Here is a 26,084-nt window from a genome sequence, read left to right as displayed (position 1 = left end):
TGGTCCCAAATACTGTGTCAATCTTCTCCCTCGACTCTTTTAGTTGAAAGTTTATATTTCAGCTTGCTGATTATTCGTGTGCGCTCCCGTTTGTGACAAACCCTCAGCTATAATGATTCATATACTTAAAAGCACTCCAAAAATACACAATTGAAGACACAAAAAGCTGTTGAAAAAGATTTTGCTTATTGTTGCAGGTTGTTGCAGGTTGTTGCAAAAAATTCTAAACTCAGAATTTGAGAAATCTGGATACATGAGCACATTCGGAGCATGCCAAAACCCCAAAAAAGATTCCTAGACTGCACAATTCAGACCGTGGGTGAGAAATCCACGAGAAAAATAGTGATTTCTTGTCACAAATTGTTGATGTGTCAAGCCATTGAAGAACGTCCCCAACCTGGAGATCTCGGCTCAGAGGCCTAAACCCTAGAAGAAGCAGCAAAAGAAGTACCAACTTGCAAAGTCTTGCCAAGTAGCCTATTACTAAAGAGGAGTTCCCGCCAGCTTATGAGACCCTGTCCAATGGGGCCCAAAGTAACTAAAGACATTAAAATCAAGCAGGATTGCGCACACACAGCCAACTGCTGACCTAGTAGACTTGTACGGATTTTCGAATTTTACGTTGACATGCTGATATGGCAGCCAGTACGCGAATCGCGCTGCTCACGTGGCAGCCGGTACGGATTTCCACGAATCACGATGTTGACGTTGCAGGTGTACGGATTTCCATTATTCGCACTGACAGCTTTTTGGGCTAATGCTTTTGAGCCAGATGCTTTTGAATTTAACGCTTTTAATGTAGCTGCTTTTCATAGGCCAAGGGCCTTTAAATAGCGCAGAGGGCTCAGTCTCTAGCACGCTTCAGTGTGAAGGTGCAAAGCGCGAGTACCGGCATTGTACTGAGTTCAAGCAATATAAAGAAATACCAAAAGGGACGCCAAGGTTTGGGGCCAGTGCTCTCTTGGGGTGGAATTCCGCCACTCCCTCCCTCGTGTCGTGCATCTCTTTCTGTTCAATTGTTATTTGAAGTGCTTAAAGTTGTTCAATCTCTTCTTTTTCCGTTGGCACGTGGTGCCAATCTCGTGACAGTTCTAGCTCTAAACTTAGTTTCGACCTCCTCTCCTCCTTTGGGCCTCTCATGCAACCACAAGAACATGGCTCCTCTCTCTTCATTTTCATGTAGCATGAGCCTTTCTTTAGTTACACACAACTTTTCTTCTTTAAAGTCGCCACTTGGCCTTGTAGTATCCAACCTCCACTGCATGGCTACCACTATCTCATATTTACTATTTCTATTTTCAATATTTACTATTTCTATTTTCACGGTTCAAGAGGTTGTCTCTACCAAGGCTTGAGATTTACAAAAACAATAGCTATGCACTACTTGATTCATTTCCTGCGTGGGTTCCCATGCGATACAAATTACAAAAATCATCTTTCAAACTGCATAAAATTCTTTTACCCACCCACAAATTGTAGGACATTCATGTCCTAGCAATTGCATGACATAGGTTTGCATCTTCCTAGATCAAAATTTGATGAAGCAACTTTGTGTATCAAGGTCAATCCACAACGAGCATCCGTGAACATATCAAGAGCTTATTACACTGTACAAAATAATCTGCTTGAAAGATCTTGTCCTTGTTGCAGAAAATAAAACGAACCTTTTTGCCACCCTCAACAATCGTGAATGGTGGCTTCCCCGTCCAAGGCATGAACAGTGTTGTTGTATGCAAACTCCAGAAATGGAAAATGCCACTCCAGCTGAGACTTATGTTCAGAGATAATACTCTAACAAGTCCAAAACCACTAAATTGGTTATCTCTGATTGCCCATCGGTCTGTGGATGAAACAACGTTGAGAATTTGAGCATAGTGTCGACATTCTCACACACTACTTTACACAACAAACTGGTGAATCAGGGATCTCTATCCGAACCAATAGTTGTAGGCATGCCATGCAGCCAAAAGATGTGTGAGACCAATAGATTTACCAAATGATTGGTATTCAATGTCCTTGTCACTGGTACAAAATAAGCTTGCTTGCTGAATCTATCCAATACAGTCCATATGCCATCACACCCACTTTGGGCCTTTGGAAGATAACAAACAAAATCCATTGAGAGATACTCTCCCAAGGGAGATCTCGAATCAGCAAAGCTTTAAGGAGTCTTGTCACTTTGTGCGTGTCATACTTCACTTTCTAACATGCTATAAAAGTACGCACAAACTCGTCCACATCCTTCTTGAGCTGCGGCCAATAGAAGTATCTCTCACCCACCTTAAGTGTTGCCTCTGTGCCCAGCAAAAGGAGGATAGTGACACTCCGTCAACACCTTCTGTCTTAGACTACAAGTAAACCACAACATAGTCTTTCGCAATCAAAACCCTTCTTTGAGCAGGCCTTGAGGGTGTTTTGCTGTCTGTCGAGAGCATTGATCGAAAGATAGTGGCCTTTTGGGTTGGTGATGCTCCACGCCTCACTAGATGCCTGAAGAGGGCTTTAATTGGATCCCTCTAGGGATGCCAGTTCGCTACTTGGGCTGCCAGGTTGGCTTGGACTTGTCAGGGGAGCAGCACACTGCTCTCCTCCTCCTAGCCATTAGGAGGAAGTTGCACTGGAGCTCGGCGCAGCTATCCCTTGTTGGCAGGGCTGTTGTGGCCAACCAGGTGCTCTTGACCACCATGTGGTATATCACATCTTGCTAGATTTTCTCGAGCTCTTGTATCAGCCAACTTGAGAGGCAGATCAAGAACTTTCTGTGGACAGGGAGAGACGCATTCAGCTCAGGCAGAAGTCTCATGGCAGGTCATCACCCTACCTTGCTCTCAAGGAGGGCTGGGTATCATTGATCCAGCACGGCAGAGTAGAGCCCTCCCTACGAAGCTCATTGTTAAAGGGCTTCTTCCTGGGCACGAGCCCTGGAAGAAGCTTTTGCCACACCAGATTTAGAGGTCGAGTTCCACACACGGGTGGCCCTTGGAGCCTCTAAACTCGTTGCATTTTCAAAGAGATGCGCCAAGTGGCCCTGAGCAGGAGATGAGGATTGTTTCGCGTTGAGCTTCCTTCGGTCTTGGGAGCAGCTGAGGGGGACTTGAGCACCACCATCCCACATGCACTCAGGAGCGCTTGAGCCAGCCTCTTACATGGAATCCATTGGTCAATACATAGCAAGGTCGCATGGTTGGCAGTAAACCCCATGTCTCATGGGGTCCCATGGTAGAGGGTCCAGCCCGCACCCTAGAAGATTGGTTGCAGTTTATAGCACTTCTTGAGGAGATTCACAGCATCAAATTGCCCGGCATGAGGGGGGTACAGAGCATGTATCATGACATCGTCGAGGCTACCAACAGAGTGACACATGCCTCTCGTGCCGGCAGCTCCCAACTGGATAGGGGCCTTCACTCGCCTCGAGGTCCTCATCGCAATTGGGCCTGCTCAGACTTAGGCCTTTGCATGTTCTTTGAGGTTTAGCGAGAGGGTCGCCTCCACAAAGTTACTACTAAGGCACCAGAAGTAGCAGAGTGCTGTTTCCAACGGATTCAAGCTGTGGGCATGAGAGGGACGATTTATGTCCTTGATCCTAACCCGTGAGATCTTGAGACTGGACATTGGAGGCTTCGGCCTTGGGAGAGTCTCCCTTTGTCGCAAGTGCAGTAGGACCCTAAGGAGTGGTTTTGGCGGACCCTTTTGCTTCAGCTGATTACCCAGAGATCCCTTTCTTGCAGTACACAGCACGACTGGCTGCTCAGAGAGAGAACCCCCCTGCTGCAGCAGGTCACTAGCAAGAGGAGGGTCTCGCAGCTGAGTTTCCTAACAAACTTTTGGGAGCGCTTGTGGGACAGCAGACAGCTAAGGAAAGTCACCGTGTTCCAGTGGCTAGTTGCCCATCGAGCAACCGCAGTTGGGAGTTGGTTGGTCTATAGCGGCCACCTGACGGGTTGTGCCACTTGTGCCCACCCACTTGAGTCACAGAGGCATTGTCCCCATGCCGCAACAGGTTTGGCTTCCGATTCTACTGTTGATGCCAGCCTTGTTGTCAGCTAGGCAGTACACTTCGGGTGTTGTTGCCTGGTCCACCCTCACAGACCCAGCACTTCGTTTTGAGTTGTCCTCAGCTAGCAGCATGATTGTGATACAGCAGGGCCGGCCTACACTCTAGCCTGCCACATTGCTTACACCTCAGGAGTGGAGCACTGATAGAAAGCTTTGTTGGGAGCTTGTCCTTACTCTTTGTTTCATTTGGAGAACCCGTTGCTTTCACATCCTCGAGGCCCGCCCCATCCCACCGGTGATGACTGTACAAGATATATGGTGATAGGGGCTTTTCACAAGCCAAGCTTCCATACCCCTCTTCTCTCGTCCCCACCCCATGAAAACCTCCTCTTAGGGAGGGAGTGATAAAAGGCATTGGAAAAGTAAGAAAAAAATTAAAGTATGATTATGTAAATATATGAGAAAGGTAAAATGGGCCACCCTGGGCCGCGGGACAGCCCATCCCCACCCTGCCTCCTTTTTCTTCATTGTTGCCCCACCGTGTGTCCCTTTTCCTCTCCTCCACTCAAAAGGTCAACCCCCTCTCTCTTCCCCTTGTCCTTTCTCCTTTTTCTCTCCCCTCAAGCTACCCCACCCCCTGTCCTTACTAATAATGCACCCTAACTCACATGCCACCTCTCCTATCTTCAAAAACAGTATACCCCACCCCCCTTTTCTCTCTCCTATCATATCCCATGACCCAAATATCCCCCTCTCTCTCTAAAGGGCGCCATGTCTCTTGTCCTGTAGCCAGATAACCTCTCCCACACTCACAGCTTCACTGAAAAAAGGTGCCCACAGACCCATCCCAACCCGGTGGTTACCTGATTTTTCTTGTGTTCACACACATCTGCACACAGATTCACCTCTGAACACACTCCCCTCTCTCCCCTCTTGTAATTACTTTATTCTCCATGTCACCTCTCCTTTTTTCCATTCAGCCATCTCTCTCTCTTAGTCTCTCTCATGAGACTGTTGTTCTGGCACATATACACACAGCCAGACAAGTGGGGCCCACAATCACATGGCTTGTGTAGATAATGATTTCTTCATTTCTAAATTCTAGAATTTCTCCCCCCTCCTCCCCTATATAAAGAGGGGTCACCATCACACTAGACACACACACACAACATCACCAAAGAGTACACTATGCACTGTGTGTGTCTAGTGCACAAACACACACCCACACCATCACCATCACCGCAATCACCATGCTCGTCTTGAGCATGACCGCTACACCCTTGGGCTATGGAAGATGAAGGGCAGCTAAATGAAGGATGATGGCCATAACCCTCGTGCAAGTCTTCGCCATCAGCTCCCACCTATCCGCCATGTGCTCTACCACTCTCTCCCTTCTCTTTCCCATACCCTATGCTCCCCATTTCATCGCCTTATTCTCTAAATAAAGCTTGAGGTTTTGTGAGTATGTTTCCTTGCAATGTTTTGCCCATGTGAGGTGTGCGGAATCGCCACCTAGTCTGGTGTTTGGAGTGAGCTTGTGTATGTATGAAGGGTGTGCAGATTCGCCATCCTTCTGTGGTACCTAAGTACTAAGCCGCTATACTCTCTCACTCTCTCTCTCTCTCTCTCTCTCTCTCTCTCTATCTCATTCCCCTTCCTCTTCATCATTACTTCCAAGCATCCAGCTCTCTTGGATGAAAACTTTGTTACGGTGGTGTATTGTTTGCGTCCTAGCCGCTCAAGCTAGGTGGTGTCCCCTGTTTGCTTTACTGTGACAGGCTCGAGGCGCGCCATTCGGTCCCCGGTGTTTTAGAGGCCGTCGGGGGTTCGGGGTTCGCTTTGCTCTCGTCATTTTGTTGCCTCCCACCGAGGATCTTTTCATGAAACCCTTCAGTTTACAATGCTGAAAGTGACGCCCACTATCAATCATAAACGAATGGCTGAAGGAATTTTCTAACTGGAGGACGGAAGAAGAGGAGACGGAGGCACTAGACGCCTTCATTGAGGTGCTACTGCCAGGCTGCAATGTCGCCAGCATTCAAGAGGCACACTGTCAATGAGTGCCAGCAACGAAGGCAGCGAAAGGGCTGAAGTCATCTACATCGACATTCATCGCGAAGAAGTCATTCACATCCAGGAAGGGAAGCAAACGGTGAGACCTCTTGTCCCTAAAGAAACTGCAGTCAAAGTTATAACTCCAAAGTGGCCTAAAGGGGCTGCTCGAGCCAAAGGCAAGGAGAAGATAAGCCAGTCTGGAAACACATGACCCCAAAGGAAGAAGAATCTGGCCAAGCAAGTGCTTCAAGCTCAGAAAGCCGGGTTGTACCCAGTTTGCCAAAGAGGAAGTCATCCGAAGCTAAGCGGCGAAAGGTCGCCTACCGATTTGCACGACGCATGCGAGTGCTACCAATCCACTTCGACAATCCGGAAGAAGAAGTGGTAAGAAGATTCCCATGTCCTAGAGAAGAGTGGTTCGGCTACTGCTCTCGCTGTTTTGGAAAGCGAGTGGAGGATCTTCCTCCTCTCCCTGTACAACTTATCCTGAAGAAGCTCTCTACCACGGGAGAAACCCAGTGGGCTGGGGACGAGTTGCAACTGAATGGAGTAGAATTCATGCAACACGCCGACTACGGAAATTACCTGCAATTGCTGTTAGCCAAGAGGCTGGGAGTGGTCAGACGCGTCGCTATCACCCCGTACGTGCTGAGCAACGAAGCAAAGGTAGAGCCCATGAAAGGAGACAACCTCTTGTGGATGTGCCGACTCATCAACACTGGCACGGTAAGAGTATAAGTATTCCATTCTCTGTGCATGATGGAAAACGGGCAAACGGCATTCCCGTTCAGATTCTTGCAGCATATGCATGTGAATATCTATGTAGATAGGAAAGTCTTCTACCAACAGAAGATCGTACACCTATTCGGTGCGGCGGTACTAGGAGAAATCCTCAATTTCCCGAACCCTATCATTCTCCCCATATTAGATTACCATCATTCCTTTAATGTTTCTATCTTTATCTTGTTTTAACCTATCCACCCACCCCTGTTAAAAGCCGCTACGAGCCGCTACTGTTAATGTAATGTAAAAAAAAAGAAAAAAGAAAAAGAGGTTTGTAATTTCCTGAGTCACTACCATGGCAAGTGTTTCTTTTCCCACGTTCAGTGGAAAGAAGGGAGAGAATCTCACCACTGACTTTTTGGATGATTTCGACATTGCTTGTGTCGTCTCCAACAAAGATGACGACGCTTCACGACTTAGAATTTTTCCTCTACTGATGAAAGTAGAGGCCAAGTCCTAGTATAATGCATTGCCCCAGGCCACCAAGAATGCATGGGATGTGTTAATGGCTGCTTTTGTAAAGAGGTTTGGTGGAGGCACAACCTCGGAGAGGCTATGGCAGTTACTGACAGAATTAAAGCAGGGAGGCCTGCTGGTACGAGTCCAAATTTGTGGACTTATGGGAGAGATGGGTTGCCTCGCTGGAGGAAGGTGAAGAAGCGCCTAATTTCCTAAAGAAAGACCGTTTCATTGCTGGTCTATGGTCGTCGCTTAGAGAGAAGGTGAAGGAAAGGTTTCCTGCAACATATGAGTTGGCAGTCGAAGTAGCCCGCCTTAAAGACAAGAAGCTACGCATGCAAGCAAGAGTAAACGAGTCAGAGGAAACAAGCTCGGCCCGACCAACCCCAGTGACTGCAAGAGCCAATCATAGAGTCCAACCGCAGGAGGCATCAGAAGAGCAAGACCTGCTGAGTCGCATCACCACCCAACTAGAGAGTTTATCTGTGCATCTGGTGCAGCAAGGGCATGCACCTGGCAGGAACTCAGAACAAGGAAGAGGACAACGAAGGCAGAACCCAGAGTACCACTGTTACAACTACGGGGAAGATGGCCATGAAATGTACTACTGCCCACACCCGAGGAGGCAGAATTTCAATAGAGGGGAGAGACATAATCAGATCTCTCCACCAAAAGCAAGACCACCGCCACTCAGGCAGCCAATCCCACCTGTTCAAATCCCACCACCAGCGGTGAAACCACAGCTAGCCACACCAGTTCAACGCCAATCACCAATGCAACCACCGCCACAATCACCACTTACAATCATCCTACGCCCACCACCAATTGGTACCCGCACACCAAGTATCATTGGTCTTGCAGAAGAGGTCAAGATGAGTGTAACAGAAGAAGGATCAAGTAAGAAGACTATTCAAAGAACTCAGGCAGTGGAACAAGAGGTTAAAGAATCAAAAGATGCTACCCAAGTGGGGGAGGTAAGTCAAGAAAATTGTGTTACAAATGTGAGTACATCTTTAACCTTGAATGAAATAGGCAACAAAGCGATCAATCGACAGCATTGGGCAGTAAGGGTAAGAGGTGTAAAGTGTTGATTAGGCCTCCTCTGAGTAAGAGGAATGCAAAGGTCATGAAAGATACAAGAGAAGAGGAAAACCAACCTGTTAGCAAGGCTTTGCAGAAGATGGACAACATATCAATCAAAGGGGAGGGCCTTGAAAACGGAAGCCTGTGTACCAGCATGGACCCAGGACAGTGTAGCAAGCTAAAGGAATCTAGCATCAAGGCAGTTTCACTTGAGGACCATAACGAAGAGGTAAGTATGACTGAAGGGAAAACCAACCTGTTAGCAAGGCTTTGCAGAAGATGGACAACATATCAATCAAAGGGGAGGGCCTTGAAAACGGAAGCCTGTGTACCAGCATGGACCCAGGACAATGTAGCAAGCTAAAGGAATCTAGCATCAAGGCAGTTTCACTTGAGGACCATAACGAAGAGGTAAGTATGACTGAAGGTTTGGAGTTGGCTATTGCTCCAGAGGCTTGGCAGCCGAGCAAGACTTTATTGTGTAGTGTTATAGACTTGGAGATGGGTAATGCCTCTAGTCTACTGAAGGGTGTTATAAACTTGGATATGGGTAATGCCTCCAGTTTATATGAGGGTGTTCATAGTAAGTTTGATGATCAATATGTTGCCAACCTTTTAAGGATGTTCCAAACTCCTCCACAACACAGCATTGTGTTTGCATGGGATGCATCAGACCTATGGCTATGGCTAGCCGCTCTAACATATAGAGAGACGATCGGCATGGAGATAAGAGCAAAGGAGCCATCGATAGACAAAAGCCTGATAAAATGAAAGACTGAAGACCTCAATCGCAATTTGGTACAATTTTTTACAAATAGTGCATCCTCTCTTTAGCGAAAGGTAAGTGGATTACGCTTGTATTTGAGCCGCAAGGTAGGTGGCTTGCTACTAGCATCAGTAAAGGAAGCTGACATGTTTGAGAACACCCAAAAGAAGCATGATATACTTACAATTTTCTAGTCATGGCAGTAAGCATGAATGCCTCTAGCCAAAAGGGGAGCGCTAATGATGGGGGCTTTTCACAAGCCAGGCTTCCATACCCCTCTTCTCTCGTCCCCACCCCATGAAAACCTCCTCTTAGGGAGGGAGTGATAAAAGGCATTGGAAAAGTAAGAAAAAAATTAAAGTATGATTATGTAAATATATGAGAAAGGTAAAATGGGCCACCCTGGGCCTGCGGGACAGCCCATCCCCACCCTGCCTCCTTTTTCTTCATTGTTGCCCCACCACGTGTCCCTTTTTCCTCTCCTCCACTCAAAAGGTCAACCCCCTCTCTCTTCCCCTTGTCCTTTCTCCTTTTTCTCTCCCCTCAAGCTACCCCACTCCCTGTCCTTACTAATAATGCACCCTAACTCACATGCCACCTCTCTTATCTTCCAAAACAGTATACCCCACCCCCCTTTTCTCTCTCCTATCATATCCCATGACCCAAATATCCCCCTCTCTCTCTAAAGGGCGCCATGTCTCTTGTCCTGTAGCCAGATAACCTCCCCCACACTCACACACACTCAGTTTCACTGAAAAAAGGTGCCCACAGACCCATCCCCACCCGGTGGTTACCTGATTTTTCTTGTGTTCACACACATCTGCACACAGATTCACCTCTGCCCTCTCTCCCCTTTTGTAATTACTTTATTCTCCATGTCACCTCTCCTTTTTTCCATTCACCCATCTCTCTCTCTTAGTCTCTCTCATGAGACTGCTATTCTGGCACATATACACACAGCCAGACAAGTGGGGCCCACAGTCACATGGCTTGTGTAGATAATGATTTCTTCATTTCTAAATTCTAGAATTTCTCCCCCCTCCTCTCCTATATAAAGAGGGGTCACCATCACACTAGACACACACACAACATCACCAAAGAGTACACTATGCACTGTGTGTGCCTAGTGCACACACACACACACACACACCATCACCATCACCGCAATCACCATGCTCGTCTTGAGCATGACCGCTACACCCTTGGGCTATGGAAGATGAAGGGCAGCTAAATGAAGGATGATGGCCATAACCCTCGTGCGAGTCTTCGCCATCAGCTCCCACCTATCCGCCATGTGCTCTACCACTCTCTCCCTTCTCTTTCCCATACCCTATGCTCCCCATTTCATCGCCTTATTCTCTAAATAAAGCTTGAGGTTTTGTGAGTATGTTTTCTTGCAATGTTTTGCCCATGTGAGGTGTGTGGAATCGCCACCTAGTCTGGTGTTTGGAGTGAGCTTGTGTATGTGTGAAGGGTGTGCGGATTCGCCATCCTTCTGTGGTACCCAAGTACTAAGCCGCTATTCTCTCTCTCTCTCTCTCTCTCTCTCTCTCTCTCTCTCTCTCTCTCTCTCTCTCTCTCTCTCTCTCTCTCTCTCTCTCTCTCATTCTCCTTCCTCTTCATCATTACTCCCAAGCATCCATCTCTCTTGGATGAAAACTTTGTTACGGTGGTGTGTTGTTTGCGTCCTAGCCGCTCAAGCTAGGTGGTGCTCCCTGTTTGCTTTACTGTGACACGCTTGAGACGCGCCATTCGGTCCCCGGTGTTTTAGAGGCCGTCGGGGGTTCGGGGTTCGCTTTGCTCCCGTCAATGGCTTCAGCTGATCCATACACTTTGACGACAATTCGAGAGGCTTGAAGGCAGCTCCGATCATATGCAGGAGCACCGCAATGCATTCCTACCGCTTTGGCATTTTCGGGCCTTTCTACACCATGGTCCATGTGGCTCCTAGATGGAACTACTTGCCACCTGTGTGGTCGTTTCCTCCTCCCATATCCCCGATTTAGCCATCATTGTACATATCTCATTTTTTCAGTAGGAGAGTTTCCCCTCATGCTGATGTAGCCCCCTCTTGTCCAGGCAATTTGTGGCTCGCTAGGCAGTTTTATTAACTAATAGAAGAATCTTTTTCTTGAAAGAAAAAACAAATCTGTTTCCTTAATGCCTGCAACACATTTAGCAAATGCTCTCTATGTTGTGTCTCAGATCTGGAGAAAACAATGCTGGCATCAAAGAATGTTCCCACAAATTGAAGATACTCTCTAAAAGTCCAATCCATCGTCCTGTTGAACGTTGCCGAAGCATTTGTGACCCCAAAAGGCACCACCAAATACTTGTACAATTCGAAGGACGTCCTAAACATAAACTTGCATACATCTTGAGGAGCAATCATGATCTAATGATAGAATCAAGTATTTCATTGATCTTGGGTATTGGAAACTTGTTCTTGATGGTATTCTTATTGAGAGCCCTGTAATCGATGCACATTCTCCAAGATCCATCTTTCTTTCGAACAAGCAATACTAGAGAACAAGAAGTTGATGTACAATGCCAGATCAATCCTTTCTCCAATAGGTCTTGTACTTAGCTCATGACCTCTTCCTACTGAACACGGCTCACTTTGTAAGGGGGTCTATTCGGAGGAGTATTGCCAAGGATTAGGTCTATTGTGTCATGCTATGGTCTTTCAAACGGTAACTCGCTAGGCAAACCTTCTAAGAAACAATCAACTTGAGCTTGTAGAAAACTTTGCCGCTCAGACTCTCTAACTTTGACAAATTGGAATCCTTACTATTCTCCACATTATTGAGAAAGATCGAGTAAAACAAAGGCTTGATTTCATTAGTTTAGAAATGATCGAAGCTGATACAAGGGGTATTGATTCGCCTTTCAGTTTTACATATATCACGGGTTCCAGACCCTTGCCATTCTTCATTTGAATTGTTTTTGCCCCATAGTCCACTATGGCACTAATTTGGCAACAGCATAAATCACACACATCCGTACAACGAGCCATGTGTCAAACTTTAAGTAGGGTTTTTATTATTTTGACTTCTCAGAGGGACCTTTTCATATTTAGGCCCCTCGACAGGAACAATAAGCTAGAATCCCTTCTACTGCTTTCTCTTTCTTCTATGTTTTAGGCCCCTCGATTGGAATCTGCAGAACACAGTCAAGTACGCTCAAGACCCGAGGTCCCTTAGATGTCCTAGCACCATTCAGATGCAAAAGCCACATAGAGAGAAATAATCACAGCATAGAGGATTCCGGCTTTGACCACAAGAGATTGGCATGGACCACCTTCCGAGGGAGAGTGAGTCTGGGCGGCCGAACAAGCGCGTTGGACCGATGAGTCTATGACCTCGACGTAGAAATCCTAACCCTAAAACCCGTCACATACTGCCTTCTAAAATCAAAGCAATCGTACTCGATTGTAGGATACAAGAAAATATTCACACTTCTAACATTCATGCAACTTAAAATCACAATTGCTCATTCAGTCATGCATTCCCATGTACACAAAAAAGCAAGCTACGAACACCTCTAATGCGTCTAAAAAACTGTCTTATGGCCAGCTTCATAGACAATGCCTATAATAGTTTGTTGGATCTTGCTTGGATGTTGATCACACACCCAAGATCTTATTCTTAGCCAATGCATGTAAAAGGTCATTGGATCTTGCTCGTGGTGCGTGCACACAACCAAGATCCTAATCTTAATCATAAGTTCATACAAAAAATTCTTAATTCATCAATAATCGTTCTTCGTAATTCTTTCCTTCAATTCGTGATTCTGAGTTTGTCGTTGCTCCTTGAGTAGCTTGATTACCGAAGTTCAACATCAACTCTTTGTTCTTGTGCTTCAATTGGATGGTTCGTTCTCTTGCGTCAAAACGAGCATGATACTTGCAGAACCAAGGCATACCCAATAGAACATCATATCGTCCCAAATCCATAATATAGAAATCAATTGAATGTGTAAATGTCTGTGCTTGTAGTCGAAGTGATCCGATCAATGGTGTCGATGATGTGTAGGTTCCCTTAGCCCTTTGAGCTTCGATTCGTGTCCTTTTGGCATATTCCTCAATACCTAATCTTGCACCTGATTCTTGCGATAAAATTTTGCATGAAGCCTAAAACCGAAGAGGGCATCTTGATCTTTTACTTTTGCCATAGCTTTACAAGGTTCATTGGATGCATCTACGGTAGAAACACAAATCAGAAATCAATCCAGCTGAAGGTCGGAATTTCTTGCATGGATGATCTTTATTATTGGGGTTTTTCAGGTAGTCCAAGGCAATATGGCCATGAAGGCCACATTTGTAACAATTCCTCCTGATATACCGTGAAATATCTTCACAAATCAACCGTCGAGTAGATGTGTTGGCGATTGTACTAGCTCGCGGTTGTGGGGTATCTTGGGTGGAGGATCGAGGATTTGGGTTTCTCTTCTAGGAAGCGACAATAATGTCAGGGAATACAAGTTCTTTCTTCATAAAGTGATAGCCCACTCTTCTATGTGACATAAGTTGTCATATATTTGATACCACATTTCCTAGACAGTAATCTCGTAGTGAAAAGGGTAGGCCCACAGTGTACATCTCAATCTATCCTGTGAAAGTAATGTCTTGAAAGGTGGAAATTGGAAGATAGGCATCCCAAAATCTTTGGTTGTAAATTGGAAGACCGAGAAGTACATTCTGAAGCTAGAGTCCACCAAACCATGTTGCAATCATATCTCCTTCGAATGTCTCATCAAGGAAGCTTAGGTCGAGAGCGAGCTTGAAGTCACGCTTGGTCTTTGGATTGTCTGGTTTCTTGGTTAGGGCAGCCCACCATATCAAAGCACTATCTTTGAAAAAGGAAGTCACTCATAGCAACTTGAATTCTTCTGTAAAATTTCTTTTATTTAACAGGACTTCAAACTGTTGTAAGAACTGAAGAATCTTGGACGCCTGAGAAGGTAAAAAATTTAATTGTAGCACTTAGGGTCACCTTTTGAACTCAACCCATCTCTCTCTATGGAAAACCCCCCCTTCTCAAAAATTCTCAAGTGCAAAGCGTGTGAACGACCACTTGACGATCAAGATAAACAAAATCTCCAGTAAAAGCTTTCACTGAAGCAGAAAATCTTGTATGGGAAGGAGCCTTTGTCCCTAAGTACCGGAGGAGCCATTGGTAATCATTTTTCTCCCTCCTTCATTTTCTCCTCAAAGGGCTCCACATTAAAAATAATTGATAACTATATTAGTAAAATACGAGGACACTCGATGGTTTGTACAACCATGGCCACCACCTTACAAAAGCAAATAAAGGGGGCCTCCTTCTCATTATCACCTCTCTCCACCTTATCCTCTTCCATCCATGGAGCCCTCCCTCTCCTTGTCTTCTCTCTCCCTCTCACTCTCTCTCATGGCTGAAATTTTTACTTTTTTGTCCCTTCTCTCTCTCTCTCTCTCTCTCTCTCTCTCTCTCTCTCTCTCTCTCTCTCTCTCTCTCTCTCTCTCTCTCTCTCTCTCTCTCTCTCTCTCTCTCTCTGTGTGTGTGTGTGTGTGTGTGTGTGTGTGTGTGTGTGTGTGTGTGTGCGCGCTGCTCTCGCTGTCCCCCCCTACTCCCGTTGTCCTCCCCCCCTTGCTCGCGCCGCTCTGAACTCCCCCCCCCCCCCCCCCTCACGGCCTGCCGGCGTGCGCTCCCGCCGCCCTTGCTCGCGACTGCTCTGCACCCGCTCTTGCGCGCTCTCTGCTCCCATCCCCGTGCCTCATTTTCCTGCAACCCTAACCTTCCCCCCCCCCCCCCCCGTAGAGAGAGAATGGACCTTTTTGCACAAGCGTAGAGAGAGGAGGAAGTTGTAGCGTAGAGAGAGAGTGGATGGATCTTTTTCTAGCGTAAAGAGAGAAGGAAGTTTAGGCGTAGAGAGAGAGTGGATGGATTTGAGACGTAGAGAGAGAATCCGTAGAGAGAGGAAATCCGAGAGCGTAGAGAGAAAATAGGTCTGCCCGCGTAGAGAGAGAAAAGAAAAACTCCGGTACCCCCTTTCCCTTCCCTGTCGCGGCCTCTCAATCATGAGAAAGCCGAATAGCAAGGATGACCCAATGGCGGATGCCATCCAAAAATGCAAAGAAGAACTGAGCGAGTCTATCAGCAAGATCAAACCGCCACCTCTTAGGTACTATTAACGGACTCGACGCACGCGTGGCAACACAAGAAAGCACGATACGTACACTCGAAGATCGCGTGAAGGCCCAAGATGAGGAAATCACACTACTCAAGAAAGAGCTTGCAGAGGTGCGATCGTAGAATGTCCTCGAAGAGCTTAACACGATTAAGGAACAAGTACGGGCCATCAAAGAAGGTGGGGAGCAACAAAAAGAAATGACGACCTCGTGGGTAGATGTCATCACAAAGACCCAGCAAAAAGCAGAAAAGGCCGAAAAATGGATCGAGATTGTCAAGAAAGGGAAAGGCAAGGAAATAACTCCCACCCCCACACCAACCATCATCAACTTGACACTAGAAGAGGAGAAAAAGGAGACGTGTGCGGGCCTTACACGTAAGGATATGTGGCCTCAGAGACCAAGATAATGTAGATAAAGAGGTGAAAGAACTCATGACTCTTGTGGGGGTCAATAAGCAGACGCATACGAGGGCCTGGAGAGTGGGCACTAAGAAAAGTGGGAGCAACAGAGAAACCTCGAAGGAAAGGGCACTCATTCTCCGCTTCCCCTCCATGGAAGCGAAGAAAGACTTCTTGAAGAAAAGAGCGACTCTAAAGAAGACGGGCATCTTTCTTGGAGATAACCTCACCCTCTCGCAAATTGCTCATATGCAAGAAGTAATGCCGGAAATAAGAGCAGAAAGGGAAAAGGGGAAGATTGCTTTTTACAGGGATGGAAAGGTGGTGATATTGGAGCGACGCCCCGCATGACGGTGCGAGACCTATGGGACCACACTAAAGATGGCAACCTGGAATTGTAATGGGTCACTCCGTCTTGATGTAGGGGCCTTTGAGGATAGTTTCACGGGGAGAGACATCATTTTCTACTCTGAGACGCATGAAGCACACGGACAATCCATGCCACAGGAGAGGGGATTTAGATGGGAGACCAGATCGGAGCATCGAGGACGGGGCTCAGGGGGAGGGGCAGTTCTATTCAGGGAGGACCTGCAGCCAATGATATATATAGCACGCAAGGATGAACAGGCTAGGTACATGTGGATGAGGCTCAGGGCAGAAACGGGCAGATACCTCTACATTGCTATTTGTTACTTTCCTCCTAGTACGTCAGTATATGCATCACCTAGAGGACAATCCCCCTTTGCTATTTTGGATAATGACATATAGGAGTTTTCCAAGGATGGTGACATTATCATACTAGGGGATTTCAACGCTAGGACTGCCCACCACCAGACAATATTTTATGATACTTCCGAAGAGATGCTTAGGGAGCTGGACGTCACAGAGATGGGTCTATCCAAACTATCACAAGATGAGGAATACACTGAATATGGCAGATACTTCATAGATATGGGAACCGCACACAGATTGGCCATTGTGAATGGCCTACAAAGATTTTCGACAGCTGGAGGTTTACTTGCTTTCCACACCGACATGGTGCCAGCACAATGGATTATGTTATGGCCCAGCCAAGTCTCATTCCTTTCTTTCAGGATTTCATGGTGGGCACTAGGCCAGTTGGAGTAGTAGTTGATCATGCTATCGTGTCTTTCACCTTGACCTTTCAGTTCAGCACAGCTCCATTAGGAGACGTCCCCACAACCATGGCAAGAGAATCTATTGTAGCTTTGTGGATTTCTGCAAAGCTTTTGACACAGTGCCGAGAGCCAGACTTATACACAAACTACAGGACATGGGTGTTGTAGGGATTCTAGTTACTAGTCCTTAATTAAGTACTTAAGCTCATAATTAAGACTTAAGAAACTTGAGCTGAACTCAGAAACAAGACTTAGAAGACTCTATGTTTGATTGATTGAATGTGTGATACAAGGGCTCCTTATATAGGAGACGAAGAGACATAAATGAAAAGACACGTCTCTTGGTGAAGAGATACGACTTTAGACGTAAAGACACATCCTTTTGGCGAAGAGCTGCAACCATTGGGCGAAGAGTCGCACCCGTAGAGCGAAGGGGTGTGACCAATCGTCGAAGGAGTGTGGCTTTTGGCAAAGAGGCACGTCTCTTGGGCGAAGCGATGTGACCATCCAAGCGCAGGGGTCCTCCTTGGCATGGCACTTCGCGTATCTGCAACTAGGAGTAGATGTATTGTTGTTAACATAGTCACAATCGTGACATTCCCTCCCATTTAAAATGAGAGCCCGTGTCAAAGAAATGACTTCTGATGTTGATAGAACTCTGGAAAAGCATTGAATCTTCGAAAATCTTCAATCTTTGAGTTATCAGAAACCTTTGTCTTGAACCTTTTTGCTTTGACTGCTAAGTCCCATATCATTGCATTGTTCAAAGACTTTTTAGAGGAATCTCGTTTAATCAAGTTGACTGCAACAAGAGGTTGATCTTCAAAATCCTTCGTGTGATGTAAGATTTCTGGTTCAAAATCTTCCAGTAACTGCGAAATATTTGGGGAAGAGGAAATCTTCTCAAGGTACTCTTCAGATGGGGTAACTTCAACTTTAGTAATCACTGGAGAGGATTTTGGCTTGCGACTGTAATCATCTTCCAATAACAAATCCCAAAATTCTTCAGAATCATCTTCTGAAACTGTAACTTCATGACTTGTAATTGGCATATCATCATCCAGTAAAGAATCAAAGAAAGCATAGTCGTCTTCAGACTCGGAATCTGCAACTATATCTTTATCTTTGTCTTCATCAATTGATTCAGGAGTAGTTAATGAATTCAAAAATTCATCAATAATAATATCTGCATCTGCATCGGAAATTATATTCTCTTCATAATCCACTGTATCATGTCGCTTGACTAGTACACATGAGGCTTGAATCACTCTTTCCGCATGAGAAAGCCCGTGTAGAGTCAATTCACGTCCATCTTTGAACAAATTGATAGTATGTCCTCGAAAGCTAATTGCTGGATCATATTGGAATAACCAATGTTGACCAAGAATCATGTCGTAATAAAATAAAGGCATGACTTCAAAATCCAGTTGAGCTGCATACGTTTGAACCTCAAACTGCAACTGTCGAACTGTCTGATCACAAGTCAAAATTGATCCATCTGCTAATTCCACATCATATAAGTGAGATGTCTTCTGAGTTGGTAAGCCAAGCTGTTGAACTATCTGAGTGCTGACGAAATTATTCGAGCATCCGCTGTCCACCAAAATATTGATGGAGCGACCATTGAGTAGTCCAAGAAGGCTCAAAACTTGCTTTGAGAGAGGCTCCAAAACTGAAGAATTGCACTGAGCATGCTTCATAAGAATACTCGTATCCTCTGAGACACGAATCGTATTGACCACAGATTTTCCTTTATCCTTAGTAGAATCTGGTTGTTCAAGATTCGATGATGTTTCCGCGTTGGAATTTCTTTTCGAATTAGATTTGGTCTCTTTGGACATTGATACCATCTATGGTCACCACTGCAAATTGTACATAATCCTTCCTTCTTTGAAGTCGAAGATCCATTTGAAGAGCCTTGTTGAGTATTGGAATGTCGATCTTGAGAAAAATCACGTCCTTTACCACGATCAAGTGGAGGAACATGTGAAGAAGATCTGCTTTCAGATTGTCGATCTTGAGAATAGAACTTTGAAGTTGAATAACGTTGCGTTGCTTGCTGTCTAAACTGAGACTGACGTTGCTGATTTTGGCTATAGCTGTCTCTGCGATCGTGCTGTGAAAAGCGAGCGCTATTTGAAGATATATTGCCAGGGAGAAAATTCCGTGCAGGGCACCGATTATTGCCAAGACGCTCCACATAGGCAATTGCAGCATCCAAAGTGGTAGTGTTGTATTTGTGCACATTGTCCTTCAAGTTAGGTTCGAGCCCGTCGATAAAGCTGTGAAGTTTATCAGAGGAACTAAGGGTCTCTATCTCCAGATTTAGCCTTTGAAACTCTGTGATGTACGCGGCCAAGGAACCTGTCTGGCTCAAGCGGCGAAGAGAGGACCGGGCATGAAAATCCGCATTGACAGGTTCGAATGCCTTGCGAATAGCACGCCGGAATTTATCCCAAGAAGGTGTGTGTTTACCATCAGCAACCCGTCGTTGCCACCAAAGAAATGCTGTGTCCTCGAGCAGAGAACTAGCAAGTGCAACTTTTTTACCTCGACCAAGTCTGTGTTCGATAAGTAAATCTCCATTTTGAACAGCCATTGGTCCAGCACGCGCTTGTCGCGGCGACCAGTGTATGGTTCCGGCAATTTAACATCAAGCTTCTTCTTCTGTGTAGCATTAAAAATTTTATAAAGTAATTGAAGTTCGCGATTGTATACCTCTTCAGTTGGATCTGGTTCGTTTGGTTCATCCACTGAAGCTTCGGAAGAAGAAGTCGAATTAGCATGTGTAGTCCGAGAAGCAACAGGTCGACTTCGAGAGGTGTTTTCCGTGTGCATCTCATCCAAGCGAGTGTGAAGTGATGCGAGGCTTATGGAAAGTGTGGCCATCTGCTCCTTAATAAGAGTAAGGGCATCGTCAGATTGACCACCTCCATCCTGAGAATTTGGCATGGTTACGCCTCAAAAGGAACTCGAACAGATGCAGGTTCTAGTTCGGGAACAGGTTCTGGGAACAAGTTCTTCGGGAGTGGAAAACTATATTTAGAATGGGTTTCGGCTCCGATAAATTGCTCTCGTAAATTGTGTGTAGGGGAATTCTCCGGCAAGAACTGGAACAGGTATTGCCTCTGGAACTGGAACACCAACGGAAACTAAAGCGCCCTTTGGAACTGGTTCTAGCTCCGGTGAATCGAGGAAATGATAATTTCGGGTTCGGGAGTGTCCGGAATCAGGGGTACACAACAGAGGCCTGCCAGCGCTCAAAGGAAAGGAGAGAAAGAGACTGCGTTCCAATTCTAAAATCGATGTTGTCCTGCTTGTTTTGTTTTTTTTAGCGCAAGTTAAATGAGAAAGGGTGCTTTCACATGGGTTTAAAAATTTGGGTTAATTTGGGGGAGGCCGGTCAAGTGTGGCCGGCCACTTGAGGTTTTAATAAATTTGGGGCATCTTTGTAAAGGTCACGTTGCCTGGTTTTTAATTCTTCACGTAAGAAAGCCAGAGAGCGTCAAAAACAGCCAGCGCATGAAGGGGCAGCCAGCGTTTCAACTATTTCAGCCCATCGGTGACATTTCCAACAGCCAGAGATTTCAGCAAGGGCAGCCAGCGTTTGCAGAAAACTCAGCCCATCTGCGAGTCTCATGGCGCCAAGGGGTACCCGCAAGGTGAAGGGGTGCTGCTAGGTACCGATCCTTGGGAAGGGTGCGAACTCTTCAAACTGAAGGGGCACTTCCAAGGGGTGCGAGCGTTGGGAAGAGATGGCAGCCTGCCGGCATGGTACCCTTTCGCATGAAGGGGTGCGACCATGGGTTTGAAGGGGTACTACCCGAGGAAAGGGCGCTCGAAGAGGCTCCAGCAGAAGTTGTCCCGAAAGTCACCGGGTACGCCACACACTCGCACACATTGCTGTCCCATTTTGTTTATGGTTCTTTTATAAGCGGAGAATTAAATCAGTTACCTCAGACCATCGGCGAAGAAGTTGAATTCCATCTTTCTTCTGCTTCCATGCAACTCCGGGAAGGGGGGGAGAAGAGGGTAGCGGTGAGGGTGAGAGGCTCACAACCTTCAAGTCTAGGGAAAAAATTTGCTCTGATACCACTGTGAGGGATTCTAGGTACTAATCCTTAATTAAGTACTTAAACTCATGATTAAGACTTAAGAAACTTGAACTGAACTCAGAAACAAGACTTAGAAGACTCTGTGTTTGATTGATTGAATGTGTGATACAAGGGCTCCTTATATAGGAGACGAAGGGACATAAATGAAAAGACATGTCTCTTTTGCCCGAAACACCATTTGCAACCCATCCAAAATGGCAAAACGTTTCTTACAGTTTGTACCTTTCAAAAATGCATTTCAGGCCATTTAATTTTTGGGGGTCTTTGGCAATTCTATGTAGGTTTTTTTGTTGCCGCTTTCGGTTTTAGTTGCACACTACACACTGGATACCTCCCACAATCCACTACATACTGCCAACACCCCCCCCCCCCCCCAAAAAAAAAAAAAGAACCACCACACACATACACACTCTTGCTATCATTTTTGTATTATGCTGTCATGTTTCATGCCACATGCGACTATGTGGACAGCAGTATGTACTCTTTCTGTTCAAATGGAAGTCTAAGTAGTATGCTTTTGGTCTTTAGGCCTTTAACTCTTGACGTGAATCGTGGTACACTGATAATGAATAATTGATTGTCTGATGTATCATTGTTGTGAACTTTGAAGTCCGAAAGGTCAAGTCTGTGGTCACTGGTCACAAGTGTATATAATGGTTGATGCGAATTGTTCAATATTGTAAGTTTTTCAGCATAGGCTATACCTAACATCTCCATATAATATACTATATAGCCTATTTATATTTCCATTTCGCGTTTCCCCGTTTCCTCCCAGGCCCGAAACTACGTTTCTCTTGTTTCCAAGCCGTTTCCGTTTCCACATTTTCAAAACAGCTGGCAACTATGCAACGATCGGCCTTCACTGTCTGCTTCAGTAGTACCAAATGAGCCTGTTCGCTAAATCTGTCCAGAATAGTCCAAATATTATCATGCCCACTTTGAGTCTTAGGAAGATCAAAGGTGAATTTAATCGCTATACTCTCCCATGGGTGACCAGTGAAGGCTTGAGGAGTCTTGTGCTTTGTGCCTCTCTCACCCTGTCATATTTCACTATCTGACATTCCAAATAAGTACGCACAAACTTATCCCATCCTTCTTGAGTTGTGGCCCTTCAAAATGCAAAGCATAGGTGATCACATTTGAGAGTGACCTTGCTCTGTATTTATTAAAAAAAGCTGATACCTTCCTCGTCGGGCCCTTGTCAAGCATACCTTTCAATTAAAGCAGTCCAAAAGATTGTATCCCTCATCAAAACTTCTTGTGCTTTCAAACGTACACCACATTTTGGCTTGCAAGTCGACCAGATCCTGCAATGCACATTTCAACATTCCTTGACTAACAATTTGATCCTAAATTTGTTTGCCCATTTCATTGTCTTGCATAATGCCATATGCAAGAACAGGGTCAATAGAAGTACCTCTCAACACCCTCAAGTGTCACCTCTATGTTCATAATTGCTAAGAGCTCATGTTTATGTACCTGTGCAACCCTCTCTTGCTTTGTCAACATCCAACTCTAAAAACCTATGGGATGGCTCTCTTGCATTAAGGCTACTCCAAACTACTTCCACAAGCGTCACGGTAAACCTCCGAAGTATTCTACAAGTATGGTAACTTCAAAATTGGTCCAATAGTCAGCTGCTGCTTAAGTCTCTCAAAAGTTACAATCTATGAAGGTCCCCAAATGCATGGTATCCCTTTTTGCAGCGGTGAAGCACTCTTCGCAAACTGTATGATGAGCAGCTTGTAGTAAGAGCATAATCCCAAAAATCTATGAACATCATGTACATTCTTCAATGTATGCCAATCCCATATAGCAGCCACTTTAGCTGGATCCATTTTAACGCCCATGTATCCCAGAGTGTATTTTAACCAAAAAAACTCACTCTTTTTTCCGTTAATCATTAATCTGTGTTCGCGCACTACATTAAACACTTGCAACAAATGCCCTCAATGTTTTGCTTCGGATTTTGAGAAAACAAAAATGTGCCTACAAATTGTCTATGCTTTTGAAAGATCCTATCCATCATCTTGTTAAGCGTTGCCAGAGCATTTATGAACCAAAGGCATTATCCTGTTAAGCATTACGAGAGCATTTGTGAGACCAAAGACAATTGTGAGACCAAAGGCATCACCAGATACAATCCGAAGGATGTCCTAAACGCGGTCTCGTATACTTCTCCAAGAGGGATCCTAATCTGATGATAGTCACTTTGAAAACAAAGATATGCCCACAAACTATTTATGCTCTCGAAATATCCTATCCACCATCTTGTTGAACATTGCAAGAACATTTGTGAGACCCAAAGGCATCACCAAATAGTCATACAATTTGAAGGATATCCCGAACGCGGTCTTGTATACTTCTCAAAGAGCGATCTTGATATGATGATAGACCCTTTTAAAATTGATTATACTAAAACAAGTTGGAACCTTTTCATGATGGTAATTTGACTAAGGGCCATGTAGACGATACATCTTGTCTAAAATCCGTCTTTCTTCAACATAAGCAATACTAGAGAACAAAAAGAGAGAGAATTATGTCTTTCACTTGGGCTCATGATTTCTTCATTCAAGGCTTTGCTCGCTTGGTAAGGTGGTCAATTCCTAATATTTGAAAAAAAATTAGGGACAAGGTCTTTCTCCTTTGAGGATGACCCTCCTCCCAAATCCAAACTTCAGGGAAGTCGAGGAAATCTCTCTATCAATCTTTTCAAAAAATTCTACAACACTACTGACTCACAATCCCTTTCCAAATCTGTCGAGTCCAAGAGCTCACTAGCCGACTCTGTTATCCATTACATACATCAATAGATGTATAGTGTACCTTGCCGAAAATTCTTTGCCAACCGTCACAAAGTGATGACGTGGCATGTCGTCGGCGGACAAACCCGAGAGAAACTAAATGGATGAAGCACCGGCCGTGGGGCCCAAAAACCTAAAAGGCAGAAGCTTGAACCCTGAAGGAGATTGTCGTAAAATGCGCGGACATGCTGATGTGGTAGTTTTTACGAATGCTGACGTGCATGATTGTACAGATTTTTTGAATTTTGCGCTGCTATTCTGATGTGGTAGGCTGTACGGGTTTTTGAAAATTACGATGGCTGCTTTTGGGAGTCCCTGGCGCTCGCTTTTGAGAGTAGATGCTTTTGGGGGAAAGTGCTTTTGAACTGAATGCTTTTGGGGCATCCCTTGTAGGAATAAAAGAGCCCCTGGGGCCTCACTCTGTAGAGCATCTGGATGCAAAGTCTGAGAGCAGAGGTCCCTCAGGAGTCGTACTTTGCAATGATCAATAAAGGGGCACCATTCTTTGGGGCCAATACTTCTAGGCGCGGAACTCTGCCATGCCATGTCATCTCTCTCTCTCTCTCTCTCTCTCTCTCTCTCTCTCTCTCTCTCTCTCTCTCTCTCTCTCTCTCTCTCTCTCTCTCTCTCTCTCTCTCTCTCTCGTGCCTATCCTAAAGGCAAAAGACCCTCTAGAGCCTCGAAACTATCGTACCATTATGATCGGTCACACATTAGCATGGTTATACGCATCCATTCTCAAGCAGCAGCAAAGCACATGGGCAGAGAGACAGGGTATACGAGCAATAGGATAGGCAGGTCTCAGGAGGGGTTTCTCTACTCTTGGTCACATCCTGACTCTACGAGCCATTATTGAGGAGGGCAGGTCACATGGGAAACGCATATATTGTAGCTTTGTGGACTTCCGCAAAGCTTTTGATACAGTACCCAAGGTTAGACTCATGCGGCGGCTGCAAGTCATGGGGGTACCCACAAAGCTCATTTGGGGGATTATGGATTTATAACGGTCACTTGTGGGGTAGGTACGCACTCCCGAGGGGATTTCTACCCTGGTTCACTCCCCTATTGGAGTGAAGCAGGGATTCCCGCTATCTCCTACTTTGTTTGGAATGTATGTAGATGAGGCCTCTGATTACATTACGAGACTAGGGGACAAGGAGCACAGCTAGCATGAACATGGATCCCTCTTTTCTTATATGCTGATGATATTGTGCTGATTTCTAACTCCCTAGAGGGAATGCATCGCCATTTGGATGCCTAACATGTGTTTGCGGAGGATAGTGGATTGTGTGTCAACCTTGGTAAAACCAAGGTTATGGTATTTAACACCACACTGTAGTGGGTTAGGAGGTCAGCTCCCACATTTACCTATGGGCAAGAGATTATGGAGTATACAAATGCACATACATTTCTGGGGGTAGTTTCAGTGGGCCAATTTCTTCGCTGAGAAGAGCAACAAAGACTATATTTTATGCAGCCTTGGGCAGACTTGAGAGGATGCGTTCGCAGGTTCACTTTCAGGAACCTCGAACCAAACTTTGGCTTTTTGATACTTCGGTGATCGCAGATTTGGAGCCCCTCAGCTGGTTGCCACGACAAAGCTGACAATACGAATGGATGGAAAGGGATGGAGAGGCCCTTGGTATCTATGATTTCCCGAATGATAAGAGCCAAGGCCAGTACCTTCATGAGGGAGACGGATTCTGTGTATATCGATGAGATATACAGGCAGTTATGCACCCAGGAGCCGGGACGGCCACTCGATGAACTCACTCAGATATTGACAGAGACGCTCCATGATGCAGCATCAGAGGCATACCCCCACAGCCAACCCACACAGCGACGATCTGGGAACATGCCCCAGAACAGTTGGTATGATGAGGAGTGCAGAGAGACGAGGATCAAACTATAGAGGGAAGTGCTCACTGGTATTACCACACATAGACAGCCGCAGATTATCTTTCGCCGCCTAGTGCGACGAAAGAAAAGCGCCTATCTATCTCAGCTAGAGCGGGATCTATATCAGCTATTTATAAGTCAGGACTCACGCGAAGCATGGAGGCTATTCCACGAGCATTCACCACCGCCCACGGTCACCTTCACTGAGACATGCAGGGAATGTGCCACACCTCTCTACACAGCATCAGGGCAACCACCTTTGCCGGACCCACTAGAGACATGCCCAGAGACATGTTCTTTCTTTACTGCCGAGAGGGTAAGGAAAGCCATTGGCAGGATGAAGACAAGGAGAGCACATGATCATGATGGTCTCGTAGCAGAGCACTTCATCCATGCCAGAGATATGCTTGCA

General features: G+C 45.6%; 1 protein-coding gene across 2 annotated transcripts in view; it reads right to left on the bottom strand.

Annotated features, from left to right (window-relative positions):
• The window catches only part of LOC147425511 (uncharacterized), a 173,951-nt gene that overhangs the window by 53,945 nt on the left and 93,922 nt on the right, over positions 1-26,084 (bottom strand). The window lies entirely within an intron of this gene.

This window comes from Adiantum capillus-veneris, chromosome 25, assembly GCF_014529385.1.
Source record: "Adiantum capillus-veneris isolate H3 chromosome 25, ASM1452938v2, whole genome shotgun sequence".
Lineage (NCBI taxonomy): Eukaryota > Viridiplantae > Streptophyta > Polypodiopsida > Polypodiales > Pteridaceae > Adiantum > Adiantum capillus-veneris.
The sequence above is the reverse complement of the archived record's forward strand: the minus strand, read 5'-3'. Positions and strand labels throughout refer to the sequence as shown.